This window comes from Triturus cristatus, chromosome 8, assembly GCF_964204655.1.
Source record: "Triturus cristatus chromosome 8, aTriCri1.1, whole genome shotgun sequence".
NCBI lineage: Eukaryota > Metazoa > Chordata > Amphibia > Caudata > Salamandridae > Triturus > Triturus cristatus.
Window position 1 is genome coordinate 716,490,212 of NC_140591.1, and position 15,215 is coordinate 716,505,426.

Sequence of the window (15,215 nt, forward strand, 5' to 3'; positions counted from 1 at the left end):
ATTATTCACTTTTAAAAAAACAAAAACTTTTGTGCTTGTCCCGGTGCCCACATGGGGCACCCACATTATACATTTTGTTTGGGGTTGCTGGAGAACCCCAGTGCCCCTGTGAGCCCAGTGGCACCACATATGGCACCAAAAGTGGGGATAGGCGATTGCCCGCATGTTTTTCTGGAGTAAGAGCCCCAGTGCCTACCTGGGGCATCCACAGCTCAACCTTTGGGGGTTGTGGTGGGACCCCTGAGCTCCCTTGGCCCCAGCAGGCTCCCCTGATGGTGGCCAGCCCTTTAAAAAAAATTCTAATGAGTGCCTTATGTCCACCCATGGAACCCACACTGCTAGCTCTGTTGTGGGCTGCAGGGTGAGTGCCAATGTTCCTGCGGCCACAGACAACTATCCAGCCAGCACTATGCTGGGTTCTTGCAGGAGCCAGCACCTTCCCGCCGGGTGGAAGCAAAGTTGAGCTCCTTCCCCTGGAGAGTGTGGGCAGGTTATGTCCGCAATCTCCCAGACAGGGAACCTCAGTGTCCCGGCGGGTTGCCACTCTTTACACTGTACAGTATTGAACCCTGTGTGATGGGATCCCCTGGCTGATAATAGCATGGGGAGGGAGCATTCGGTCCCCTACCTTTTAAAATAAATTCAACCCCTGGTGATGGGGTCTTGAAAAGGTTCATGGAGGGAGGCCATTCACCCTTTCCCCTTCAATAGTCATGCCAGGCGCCAAGGATGGGGTCCTCGGGATGTAATCAATTCACTGAGGGGACAGTGCACCCTCCTCCCCATTCAATTTTATGCCAAGCCCTGGGAAATGGGGTCCCTGGGCCACATTGGCATGGGAGGGGATGAGCCGCAGTCCCATTTCACAAGGATGTCAGGTCCTTGGAGCAGTAATCAGTTCTGAGAGGGGTGCCCCTTCCCCGCCCCTCTCCAATATATATTTTAAATAAACCCCGGACTAAGGCTCTCCCCAGGGGTCATTTTACTAAAAAATATTAATGCCGGCCATACTGTTTTTTTCTTGGGATCCAGTCAGAGTACTGCAGGATTGCTACAAAACCCCCAATTTTATTTTTAATTTTGGCTCAGCAGGGTCCCTCTACACGTCCTTAACAAAGGCTAGAGGAGGTTATCCCTATATTGCCAAATTGTGTTGTATTTTCACCTATTTTCTGGACAAGGGGCTAAGTCTTCGGTGTAGTACTGGCTACCACAATATTTTTGATCATGCTGCAGCCAGTCAATCACAGAGATTTCACCTGTGGTACCCTCACTCCCATGGGAGCAAGATAGCCTGAGGGAAAAAAACGTCAGCCAAAAAGAATTCTCTATTTCTTTAAGTTGTGCTCGCAGGACTCTCGTGGACACCCCCGAGACCAACTGTCCAGATATACAAATATTTCTGAGCATTAATTTCTTTAAAACTTAGGAGCAGATTTACACCAAATCACAAACTGCACTCCTTTTGACCAAGATCTAGTTTCCTGCAAAATTTGGTGCAGTTCTATTTAGCAGTTTTTTGTGCTATCACGTCACAAAACATTCTATGGCTAGTGCATAGAGATTTTGCATTCTGGGACACCAGTTTCTTCTAGGTTCCCCTTTGATGTATCACGCCTAAACTTTCCCTGCCTCCCTAGGTCTGAGGCAGTGGTGCCAAATGGATTCAAAAAGCATTTTTTTAACGGTACAGCAGATCTGACTAAAAAAAGGAACAGATAGCCCAGAGAAGGCCAGGGCGTAGGAGGTTGATGCAACAAATATTTTTGGGGAGTGGGTGTGCAGCATCCCTCGCTGAGTCATTTTAAGGCACCAAGGACCCCTTCCCTGGGGCCATTTTCTTGTTAATGGGAGGGAGCATGCGGCCCAAGCCATCTTTCTGCAAGCTTGAGTTATAGTTATTTTAGGGCATAAGCTCCCCCCATGCACAGTGTGGTTGTCAATAATGTTCTTTCTGATGCTGCAGTGATGTCACACAACATGTCATGAATAATGTAATATGTGCGTTAATTTGCAGTGAGCGTCAAGGGTATGAGTTACAGTTACTTTAGGGCATGATTGATAGTTGCTTGAGATAATTGAATTTCAGTGGTTTTGTTAGCTCAAATGTAAAGTTTTAACTGACATTTTCTCCTTCTTATAAAGATAGCTCAAAAAACTTTACCTTGCGCCCCCGCTATGCACAGTGTTGTCATCAATGATGTAATTTGATGTTATCCTTTACCTTTGAGAACTTTATTTCGGCCACAAGGGCCATAAAAGCAGCAATACATTTCATCAATAATCATGTCAAAAAGCAGAACACATTTAAACCACCAAAACAGTATAAAATGATCGAATTGGGTTTAAAATAATCAAATGATTAACAATTGGTGGAAAATTTCCTACGCTGCAACCATACAGCATTTAAAAAACGTGAAACTGCGAAGACAATGGGGGGATGGGTGTCATATTTTAAAACTCGCAGGGCGGTAACACAGTCTCTAAAACCAAGATTCCTGCATATTGATTTCACCCAACGCTTCCTATGGGTATGGTACGTTGGGCAGAAGAAGAACACATGGTTTTCATCTTCCAACTTATAGCCACATGCAGGACATGAAGTAGTCTTAGTGGTGCCCCAACTAGAGGTAAAAGACCTGAGTGGTAAAGTACCCATTCTAAATTGTACATATAATTTCCTAGCCACATTGGGAAAAATCAAATCCAAGAATGGTTCCCTCCCATAATTTGGTTTTACCAGGAGAAACTGCTCAGTCAGCCTACCTATTTTAGAGTTCATGTGTAGACGTGTTAAATGGAAATGTCTAAGTTCATCAGCCAGATTGGTTTTGGAAACAGCTAAACAGGAACTTCCTGGGGTATCCCAGAGTTCCTGTCGTCCAATCTTGGAACAGGTGTCCCTGACATGAGTCAACCAAGGAATATTCATATGTTTGATTGTGGGCCAAATCTCTATAAATTCATCTCTATAGGTCCCGAGATCCGGATTAGACCATAGTCTCTTCCAATAGTGGACAGGCCGAGCTGCCACCACCTCTTCAATAGGAAGCAGACCTAGGTCAAATCTAATGGGGACCAAAGGAGAACTAGAGGGTAGACTTAATAATTTTCTTATAAAAGAATTTTCAACCCTCACTAGACTATCTATATTCGAGTGGCCCCATAGTTCTGCTCCATAAGTTGAAGCAGGTCTTGCCTGGGTTTTAAGGATTTCTACCACTGGTAGAATTGGTTTGAAAACCGATCCATTGAACAATCGGGCCATGCCTCCTAAAGTTTGTGTCAGCTTAAGAGTAGAATGGAGAGCCTGGCCACCCCAGCCCAAGTCTTCCTGGAGAGTAATCCCCAGATAGGTAAAAGTTTTCACCCGTTCTAGGGGAATGCCATTCAAGACTGGGTTGGGGCGGGTACGTTTAGGAGGATTAAGGATCATAAATTTAGTTTTGGCCAGGTTGATCTCAAGACCCCTATCACTGCAAAAGTCTACAAAGCCATCTAATATGCGCTGAATGCCCATGGGGGTGCGTGACAACAGCAAGGTGTCGTCGGCAAACATTAAGGCCGGTACCTTACCAGTGGACAGCCTAGGAACATCAGTGTCTTTGAGGGCTAAAAGATGGTTTACAAGCCCATTGATGTAGAGGCAGAACAGCGTGGGCGCTAACACACATCCCTGTCGAACTCCTCGTGAGACAGGGAAGGGTTCAGAAAGTTCGCCATATTTTCCGCATCTGACCCGAGCGAAGTTGGCCTTATGTAAGCTTTTCAGGACATCCAGAAGATAGGGGGGAACATTGAGCGTTTGCAGGACGGCCCACAGTTTTTCCCTCGGGACCAGATCAAATTCTGATCGTAGATCAACAAAAACGAGGTAGAGGCTGCCACCCTCTACACTCGCAAATTTCCAGAATATAACCTGGAGACGAAAGATCTGGTCGAGGGTTGAAATACCCTTCCTGAAGCCTGCCTGCAAGGGGCTTAGGATGTTGCATTCTTCTTCCCAGGCCTGCAGTCTATTCAGAATTATGCGCCCGAATAATTTTTGAGTCGTATCAATAAGACTTATCGGGCGGTAGTTCGAAGGCTGTAAAGGACAACCTTTTTTATGAATAGGCACTATCTCTGCACCTCGCCAAGTTGCTGGTGGATCTGCACCGAATAGAATAGCATTAAATAGGACGCATAAATATGGGGCCCATATCAAAGGTTCAGACTTAAAAAGATCACCCGGAATTTTGTCCAGACCCGGCGCTTTGTTAAATATGAGCATAAGAATGGCATTTTCGACCTCTTTGGTTACAATTCGTGGAATGGGGTCAGCATGACAAACTGGACTGGAGGGAAGATCAATTGGGGGAAATGAGTTGCAATTTGGTATAGAATATAGGGCCCTGAAGTGCCCTTCCCATACTGCAGAAGCAATATTGGAGCCAGTAATAGTGTCAGGATTCAGCCTTCCATTATTAACAATGGCCCAAAATGTTCTAAAATCCTTGTTCTGCAATGATGTTCTCAATTCCTCCCACTTATCATCATCCCAAGACTTCCTTGCCCTATTGGTCTGTTGTTTATACTGGGCTCGGAGTAATTTGGTCCTAGCTTTGTCCTTCATTTTTATTGCCCCAATCAATTCGGTTTTTAATTTCCTGCATTCAGGAGTATACCAGGCGTGTTTGTTGGTCACATGGGCCTTAGGAGCCACTGCCCTGGAGAAAACCTCCATAAGTTTTGTGGATAGCTGGGTGTGAATAGTGACAGGGCTGAGTAAGCTCTCAGTAGAGGAGCAATTTGGCTCGACTCCGGCCATTTCAATGAGACAGGGCAGTGCCAATCTATATGTTTCAGCCAATCTGTCGGGACACGTAAGGATGTTGGACCATCTTACTCTTCGTTTATTGTTGTGTAGGGTTAAGGGTAGTGGTGGAGATGACGGTCCATTAACATATGTTGTAAATCCCCAGTGATCTGGTTTTAATTTCAGAGTAAGGGCATTGTGGTCGCTATCATCTCGAACGACCACCTTAAAATCTATGACCTTATCCCAGGATTTTGTGTCAATCAGAATGTAATCCAAGATCGACAAATGCCCACCTCTATTAAAAGTGGTTTGTCCAGGCTGGTCAGACTTAAATCGTCCGTTACAAGCCCTCAACGATAGAGAAAGAGCCAGAGAGAGTATTTGCAGCACTAGAGGGGTCCAAGCCCTAACCTTGGGAATCATAGGCTCAGGAATATTCGAGTGAGCATCTTCCGCCACAGGATCATTCTGTACAGAGAGGCTTAATGGCTCATATTGGCAATTAAAGTCACCGCCAACTATGAGTGAATATTCTGAATCCAAAGTCAGAATAAAATCATTCAGAGCTGTGATGACCTTGGATTCACAACCTCCTGGGGAGGGTCTTGAATAGACATTTAAAAGGGCTATAAATTTGTTCCCAGGCAAGTCAAGTAGGACACATAGAATGTCGTCAGATCCCGTTTGGAGTTGCCTTGCTGAAGCTCCCAGATGAATTGCAACCCAGGTGCTAAGGCCTCCGGAGGGTCTTCCCCTGCCACTAGATAAGGCAAGGATATCGAAGGTGGCATACCCTTCTCGTTGGTAATTTTCCATGGCCCATGTCTCTTGTAACAAGCAAATGTCAAAGGTGTCTATAAACTTGCCCCACTCTTTGCAGATCTGTTTGCTCTTTAGACCCGCTACATTCCAGGAGATAAGATTGACATTGGTCCTGGCCTCTATTTCAACTGAAGAGTCCTTATCCAAATTTACCCCAACATGTTCATGTGTCAGGACGCCCAACCGAGGCAATGCAGGAGAGTTTTCTAGGTGTACAAGTGAACCTTCCCTGTAACAGACTACCATGGGGTTGGGTGTAGGAACAGAGGAAGAAAACACGATTCGTGAACAATTAACCTCCCCAGCTGCCTTAACATTGTTTGACTCTTTCTGGGCCCCAGTCGAAGTAAAGAGAACACCGGGGACCGGGCGAGAATTTTCTAGGTGTACAAGTGAATCTTCCCTGTAACAGGTTACCATGGGGTTGGGTGTAGGAACAGAGGAGGGAAACACAATTCGTGAACAATTAACCTCCCCAGCTACCCTAACATTGTTTGACTCTTTCTGGGCCCCAGTCAAAGTAAAGGGAACACCGGGGACCGGGCGTCAGTCCACCTGGTCCAGAACGCTATAGTTGTTATAGTGATAGAAAGATTCAAGAGCAGGTGGGCAAAATTGAGTTGTAGCTTGAGATTCATTGAGACGATGGGGGTGAGAACCCACCAAATCCCAATCTGGGCCCGTTGCCCGGATCGTCCCAGAAGCTTTGCGACCCAATAGAGAAGGACCCGGGTAGAAGTAAGTAAGGGGGAGAGCTTTAATGGAAGTTTCAATGCTGCCTGTGATGCATGGCTGTACATTGCAGATGTAACCAACTGTTCTAGGATTTCTAAAGTTAATCACAACGCAATCGCCCTGCAGATCTTTAATTCTGTTTCCCACCCAGTCAAGCCGTCTTGCAAAGAGAATTTCGCTGCTACACCCTTTCGGAAGAGGTTTGTACCGGTTCAACCAATGAATACACTTATTCTTAAGCTTACAGGGGTCCTCCTTCGTACCTTTATCTAGGGTTGGGACCCCTGCGAGTACCACCACATAAGGAACTGATTCCGGGGGGAGATCCAAACAAGTTAGCTTGTGGTTCACTTTGGTGGCAATATTTGAACAGCTAAGTGTGTTATGTGGAGGGTTAGTGGCTCCCTTGTCAGCAGGTATGTTTGTTTTAGCAAGATTACCCCTACTCAAAGCATTTCCAGTTATAGTGGATGTGGATGGACTATCAAGTGACATTTGGGCAGTGGTGCCAGACCTCACACTCTGCGAGATGGAATGGACTACAGCCCCTAGCCTCGGGTTAGGGGATTTAGGAGCAGGAACAATTGGCTCAGCAGAATAATTTGTCAAAATAGGATTGATGTTAGTGCCCTCACGCAAATTAGACTCAATATCCCCCAAGAAACCAGCAAACCGCAGTTCAAAGGCTGATAACTTATTTTCAATTACGTCAAGTCTATTATACATTGGAAGGCATGTAGCCGTGAGTAGCTGCTCCAATTTAGACCAGAAGTCTCCTCCAAATTCCGAACCCAGATTGCACTCAGTGTTTTGCGACGTCAAAGTAACATGTTCAGTGTTAACTGCACAATCCATGACCCCAAGTTTAGACCGTTTAGGGTGTTTCGAATTTGTGTTGGTCAGGGCTGTGCCACTCCGCTTACGTCTGGCAGCCTGTTTGATTGAAGTAGCATTGCCTGCTTCCAGTCGGATCGGATGGCCAGATCGGGTAAACCCCACAGTAGATGTAGCGAGGCTTGGAACCTGGTCAATATGCTCTTCACGCTCAATAGGGTTATTGATGTTAGGACTCAATTCTATGGATGTAGATAGGCTGCTGTGGGAATTAACAATACAACTAGGAATACAATGTCTAGTTGGTGACTGAGCTGTGGCAATTTTCCCAAAGATGACCTTTTAGTAAAAGCTTGGTCAAAAGAAAGCCTTTTTTCGGTCATCTCGATTTCTCTCTGTAGGACTGAGGTAGCCCTTATGAGAAAATTGTCCATTGTGCCGACAATTCCAGACCCAGTTATAGATTTCCTCCCTTTCCCGGGACCTCCAGTTGCCATTGCCCAGGTATCAGCAGCAAGAGTAAACACAAAAACAGAAGTGGACGAGAACAAGGCAACACAATGAACCTAAGTGGCCAACGGAGCAGCGAATCGCTGTAACACAGGCAATCAGCGTCAGCGGGAAACAAATTTGAGTTCACATACCAGCGGAGCCAAGGGTTGTGGCCCGTCCCGTCCTCTGCCGACCTCGGACGAGCTCAGACGAGCCCGCCCTTTGCCCGGGCTTCGCCCCGGACTACGCCCCGCACGCGTCCCGCTAGCGCGGTTGTGGGCTTGGTTCAAAGAATGGAAGTAGGAGGGGCCGGGAAGAGTGTCCAGGTGCGCTGTATTAGATTTGTAGTGATGCACCCTGGACCTGGACCTCGCAGTCCCAGCTTTTAAAACGGGCTCCCAGTAAGATCAGGTTAGCGCTGTGTAAAAATCGTCCCAGTAATTTCCTCGATGCTCAGAGGGTGAAGGATTTCAGAGAACTGTCCTCGCCTGCGAGCGGCACCCCGATGTTATCAATAATCGTAAAATATGTCATGAGTGTTGTAATATGTGAAGTCATAAGCAGTGCATAACAAAGGCATGAGTTATATATTATTTAGTTAAGTTAGATGTTATTACCATACTTAATTAGCAGTGCAGTGTGACGGTGAACGTTATCTAGTACTGTGAGGCTTTTACACTGCTCCTGGTAGTATACTTTTTTTTTTAAAACAACTCATGGCAAGTCAATATCCACAGCTTTTTGCGAATTAATCAAACCATAAAACTTCACCAATACCGACAAGAAAACACCAAGGGGATCTTTTTTTAATACTATAAATCATCAGAATGTACATTACATTATTTTAAAAAAACACATACCGGACAATAATTACAAAATATTATTAAAAACATCAGAGAGAAATAGGAACAGATATAAAAATTAATCTTTGTCAATGGTTATTCCATCTGAATCGATAACAGTATTGACAATGTTTTATTTCATTATAATAAATGCTATTCGTTCATTGGATGTAACCTCTTAAAAACCAGCGTCAAAGCGTGTTTCGGTGGTACCTGCATAAGACCACCTTCTTCAGGACATGTATATTCTATCTCTTTTAAATTCATACCATGTTTTAAAATATAAATCATATATAAACTCCACTCTAGCAAAATACAAAATAATTTTAATCTTGTTTTACTACATTTATCATCATGACAATTACAAGCTTTAATGATTCTGGTGCTGCTTTAATAAATATAACCACACCACCCCTGTTCTCCTGTTTCAGACTGTGAAGTAGAATTATCTATCAATCTTCCATTCATCCCTTTTGTTTATATATTGTCTAAAAAGATCTTATTGAAAAACTCACCTATATTTTTTAGGTGATATTCACTTAGGTGAACCTTTCTTTCTGTATATCCTTGTCAATAGGAACACCTAGGATTTGGTAATAGGTCAAAATTATCTATTTGAGAGATGGGTTTCTATTGTAATATTCACACTTAATTATATCTGTGTTCGGTTTTATCATTACTCATATCTGGTCTCTTCCGATCTTGCCCAAGTCTTATCTCAGATGCGTGAGTTTTATCATATTTAAAATAAATAGGTACCGCTCAGCAGTTGGTCCTATAATTATCAATATTGGAGAGAGGCATTAATATTAATGTTATTTCATAATATCGTTTGGTTTTTCTATTTTTAGAATATTAATTCAAAACCAACCTTATATTCGATGTTTTTCAGGAATAAAATTCTTATCCCAGCTCCACCCAATGAGGCGTGTGGGGGGTACACTCAGGTCACGCTCACAAATGTTACAGCACATGCTGAGTGTTTCTGAACAAGAATAACTTCTACTTTTATAGAGCAGTAGAAATGATTTTGGCTACATTGCTGTTATTCTACTGGATTCATGAGGTCAAGCCTGTGGATTATAACTCTGACTCCTGTGCACATCATTCATCTTTAGCCCTGAATGAGTAGAAGCAGCTGATGAATATGGTAATGCACACGCCAGGGGCATGACTTTACAGGCAAAATGGCAGATATCTGAGGCCCTCGTTCTGCTGCGGCCTTCCACAACATTCACCCCTTTACTCCTGACAGGCCGCCCGTGGTGCAATCCTGACACTACAGGGGTCATGGGGACCAGTGGTGCTCCTGGCCCCATGCGGGGGGACTACCAGCGGCTTGTTGTGTGACCCTGCGGTTGTGCGGGTCCTGTACGGAGAGCCTGTGCCAGAAAGCACAATGCCTGAAACCTGGGCGCACATTATGACATAAGGGAACAGAGAGAAGCTGTAACCCGTGGGATGAACTATGGGCACCTTAGCCCCACCTTAAAGATCTGGGCTGCTGCAGCAGCCACCATGCTTGAAGAGTGGGCGGCAGGGTCTGGAGCCGAGAGTCAGTGCCGTTTTGACTATCACAATGAGAGCAAGATGGAGAGCAGTGTGGTAAACACCAGACCAGATGCCCTGCCCCACTGCTGCATGTCTTGGGGCTAATCTTGGAGTCAGTGGAGGAGCCATTTGATTATGAGTTGTCATCTTGGGCCAATGCCCTTGGTGCCTTTGCTCTGTATCAGGCCTGGGAGTTGAAGGTAATCTAGAGACTGGTAGTGGCATTGAGACACCCGCAGAGGTGTTTCTCCACTGGGGCTCCCCCTGCTGGCAGCGATTAGACAGTGCCATCATGGTAGTGGTCACTTGGAGTGGGGATCGGCACTCAGCAGATGAGGAGGAGAGACCTGTGGTCTAGTGAGGGTGCAACGCATTGGATCTCTGCTGGCACATATGGGCGGTCACAGGAAGGGTGGGAACATTTGTAAATAGCAAAACCAGTAAAGGGAAAATTGAAATTTTTATACTTGCAATACGACCGATCAATGTGAGAGGAAGATGTGACCATTTATCAAGTAGATTTTTGATTTGTTTCAGAATGGCCTGATAATTCAATTTATACATTTCCACATACCGATTGGTGACGTATATCCCTAAATTTCGGATCAGGTCAGGAGAAAGGGCTTGCCATTTAAGATTGTCCAGAAGAAAATCACTAGAAGTAATGAGTATTAAAATGTCAGTATTCTTGTGATTGATATTATACCCTCAAATTAATTCAAACTGCGCAAATTCTATCAGAGTTGTTTCAATATTCTGCCTTCCAGGTCTCAGATATAGGATAGCAACATCCACAAATAACTTTAATTTCGACGTTCCTGGTATTGGTGTTTTTATCTCAATGTTTTTTCGGATCCTGATAGCCGGGGGTGCAATAAAAAAGGTAAACATCATGGGGCTAGGGGGCAGCCTTGCCTAGTTCCCCGATTTACATTGACTGTCCTGGCCAGGTTGGAATTAATAAAAACCTTAGCCTGTGCCCCTTGATGTATATTCCGTAGCATGTTCATAACCTGAGGAGGAATCCAATCCCTTCCAAGACCATAAAAAAGAGCATCCCAGTTCACCAAGTCGAACACTTTCTCGGCCTCAACCATCATTATATATGCTGGTGTTCGTTTAGTAGTAAAAAAGTCAAATGCTTGGACAAGGAATCCAGTATTAGATGACATTAACCTCCCAGCCACAAACCCTGTCTGGTCCTTATGAAACACATTTTGTTTAGCTGGGGTGAAGCGACTCATCCAGATTTTCATAAAAATTTTATAGTCAGAATTTAATAGACTGATCGGCCTATATGAGTTGATGTCCCTGGGATTCTTGCCCTTCTTAACAAAACTTACAATAATAGATTCTTTAAAAATTAATGGAACCTCGCCACCCGCTTTAACATAGTTAAAAAGATTGGCAGAAAATGGTGTTAACTCCTCAGCAAACATTTGATAAAATTCTGTTGGGAGACCGTCGTTACCACAGGCCTTTCCTCCAGGCATTGAGGAAAGGGCTTGCTGAATTTCGGCTGCTGAAAATCTGCTTGTATCTCCTCTACCTGCGTATTTTATAACTGTGGGAAGTTTATGTAATAAAAGTATTGCTGTATTGCTTCTTGCGAAGCCATTTATTTAGTAGGATATAACTCATTATAAAGGTCTAAAAAGATTTTAGAGATCTTTTTCCATTCAACCACCAGGGCCCTTGTCCCTGGCTCCTGCAGCTCAGTGATTAATGCAGCTTCCTGCTTTATCTTGGTCGACCAGGCTAAATTGTGCCTACATTTGACTTTTCTCATAGCTTTGCTGCTGAAATGTCTGTGAGCTATTTATTTCTTCTATAGTAAAAAAAACTCTCTTAGCTCCTGTTTTGCTTTGTTGAGGTGCCTCTGCACTAAATTCACCCCCTGTGGAGGAATTCTTCTTCAACAAAGCAGTATCTTCTGAATCTGAAGTTCGGCTATGCGTATCCTTCCGATTTTTGATTGTGCAGCCATAAAAGCCACCATCTGCCCTTTACACTGAGACCTTAAAAGACCCACAGATGAGAAAAGTGTTGTCGTGCCCTAGTTGTACTGAAAAACTCTTTTATCCATTTTCTTGAGCTACTCACCCATTGATGGTTTGAGAGAATGAGTCGATCCATCTGCCACCTGGATCTTACACTCCTTCTTGCATCTATTTCTATTTCAAGTTTGACCAGCGAGTGATCTGAAGATGAATTAGCCCATATTTCCGAACTAGAACAGTTCAAAGAATGAGAAATAAGGAAAAATCAATACGAGATGCAGAATGGTTTTAGATGGAATAGCATGTATACTGCGTGGTTTCCCGATGGGCTCTTCGCCATGGATTGATTAATTGAAAGTCTTGCTTTATTACATCTAATACTTTTTTAGTCTTAGGCTTCAGGTGTTTTTTTATTTTTATTCAAAGTATTCATCTCCAAATCTTGGATTAAGTTAACCCCCCTCAAAATATAGGGCCCATGGCCTCTCTAAGTAAATCATTGATCTTCATAATAATTGTGGGATCATGTATGATAGTTCACAAAATTAAAAAAACATTGTTGTTTACCATGGAAGTGACCCATATCCATCTGCTATGTTGATCTCTCTGGACTTGGGTAATCTCCCAATCTATCCCTTGGCCGAAATAGATAGCTACCCCCCATGTTGCCATCCCGGCAGAGATAAAATTCACCTTCGAAAAAGTTTTGGGAATAAAGAGCTTTGGAGTATTTGTTTTGAGGTGGGTTTACTTGTGGCGAGAAAGAGGTTAGCCATCTTATTAACCTGCCATATTTTTGCTTATTCGATATGCAATTTACATTGACCGTGACTATCCGAATTTTTAGACCCATCCTTGAGATTGTCTCCCCAATACCTTTCAGAATATGATTCTGCTAATTTTTGCTAGCAGTGCCCACCTGCCACTGTGCCCTCCCTGACCCCCAACCACCCCCGGATGATGGGGAATGGCCCGCACTACCTCTTTCCTCCCTCTACTGATTGGCACCCCTGCTGGATGCCATGGTGCTGCACCTTGAGTGATCGTTCCCACCGCCCCCTGTCCTCAGTCATATTACTATATTCTATTTAATGTTTCTTTTCTATTTTGTGGTGGAGAATTCATGGAGCAGTTTCTGAGCTTACATATGAAACTTACCTCCCACTAGAACCCTTAACTTGGACTGCCGTTCAATTGCAGCCTGGTCGCCCGACGCCTTAAAAATAATTTAACAAACTCCTTTCGATGTCGTGAAGCTGCCGCTAACATGTCAGCAAAAGTTTGGACACCTGGATACTTCATTGAACAAGAATTTTTTCTTCATGATGGCTTTAGAGAGTATCTGCTCTTTAATGCGGTAGTCTGCAAAGTTCACAAGACTTGTTTGTGGTAGCTTTGAATTGGGAAAGGATTGTGACAGTACCCTATGCGCTCTTATGATAGTGAGGTCTTCTGCAAATTCTGGCAATACACTCTTTTTAATAAAAGTCTCGACCAATTTAAGAGTTTGGGTCCCTTCACATCCATCTGGGACCCTGACTAGATGCAGATTAGACCATGAAGAGTGGTTTTCGAGGTCCTCAAGCTAGCTTTCTAGTGAGTATTATTCCTTCGTGGCTAAGTTCACCTGTTGCTGCATACTGTTCATCTGTCTCTTACATGCTTGCTTGGAAGCTACCAACTGCCTCCTAGATTTTTGAAAAATGGGGATGGATGGATGCTATTTCACTTGCTTTTGTTATCTAGCACTTCCTTTATTTAATCTAAGATAAGATTTAGCATGACTTTTATGTCACATTGCAGCGAAGGTCCCTCTCTTGCAGCTGTTATGCCTGCTTGCCTGATAACCCACCAGTCTCTATCTGCGCCTGTGCTTGCTGCCCTGTGACAGCTAGTCCTTGTGTGTTTGGAGGCTGAGGCTGTGGCTGCGTCCTGGCTGTAACTGTAGCTATGGCTGAGAGTTTGTTGAGACACTGCTCTACTCTTGAAGGGACCTGTGATTGCCCTTGTCTTCCAGGAGAACTGGATGTGCAGGGGAAGACTGCTCGCATAGCAAGGGACCAGATTGTGTTTCAGCGGGAGGCCCTTGCGGTGCGGTTGGTGTTGATTTAACATTGGAAAATAGTGGGTACTCCTTTGTTTTTGCATAGGTTGGATTTTTTTTTTTTTATTTGTGTCCTCTTGTGGAGGGCACATTTATTTCCCCTTTTGGACTGCCCCTGTAGGCAGCCCCTCTTCTTTGCCCGCTCTGCCCTCTGCAGCCCAGACAACTGGATTAAAAATGTATGGCTCTTCATTTTGTGCGCCAAACTCTTCTTCTGGCCCTGTTTCTACATCTGACTACTCTTGTGGTATAATCTCCAAGACTGAACCCCGCCCCCCATTTCAGGCTCCCTACTGGGCTCCAATGCATCTTTTGAGCTCAGAGAGCTTGAGATTGTTGCAGATCCGCTTTGTGATTTTTGGCTGCGCTCGGTTCTTGCAGTGGCTGATGCTGCCTTCATATGAGCATTGGCTGTTAAATTGGAAAATTGTTATGCTTCCCCATTATTTCCAGTCCAGAGCACTTTTCTGGATCGGGGCGGGTGGAGGACCAAAACCAGCAACCCACTGCGAGGACCCTCCTCAGAATTATAAACTCCTTTGTTTTTGTTTTTTTACTACTGGCGAAAACCTGGAGGTACCTCTGTCCTTCAACTGCAATTATTCCCAGCTTTTGGGGCATCTAACAGAGGGCGAGGCTCCTCAATCATTACGAGTTTAGTCCGAAGGAAGGGGAGCGATCACGCAGGAAAAGAACAAAAGACTGTCAGTCTTTCCCCAGTAATTAGCCAACAGGTCCCCAAGCAAATGTAGAGTGGGATGGAAGACAGCTCCCCCCGCTACTGTTCCATAAGCAAGCAAGGCTCCAAACAAGGCTCCAGCACTCACCAGCCTTGCTGTGTGCAGAAGAAGTCCACCTTGGCTGCCTCCAGTGTGCTCTGCTCTGCTCTGGCTCTCTCACCGTCCATGTTAGAGCATCCACGTACGAGCCTACCAGCTCCCTGCAGTTGTGGGAGTAATCAAATCTGAGGCCAGGTGCTGCATTCCAAGGTATAAAGGACACCACATTAGGCATCCAAAACTTGTGGGCACCAA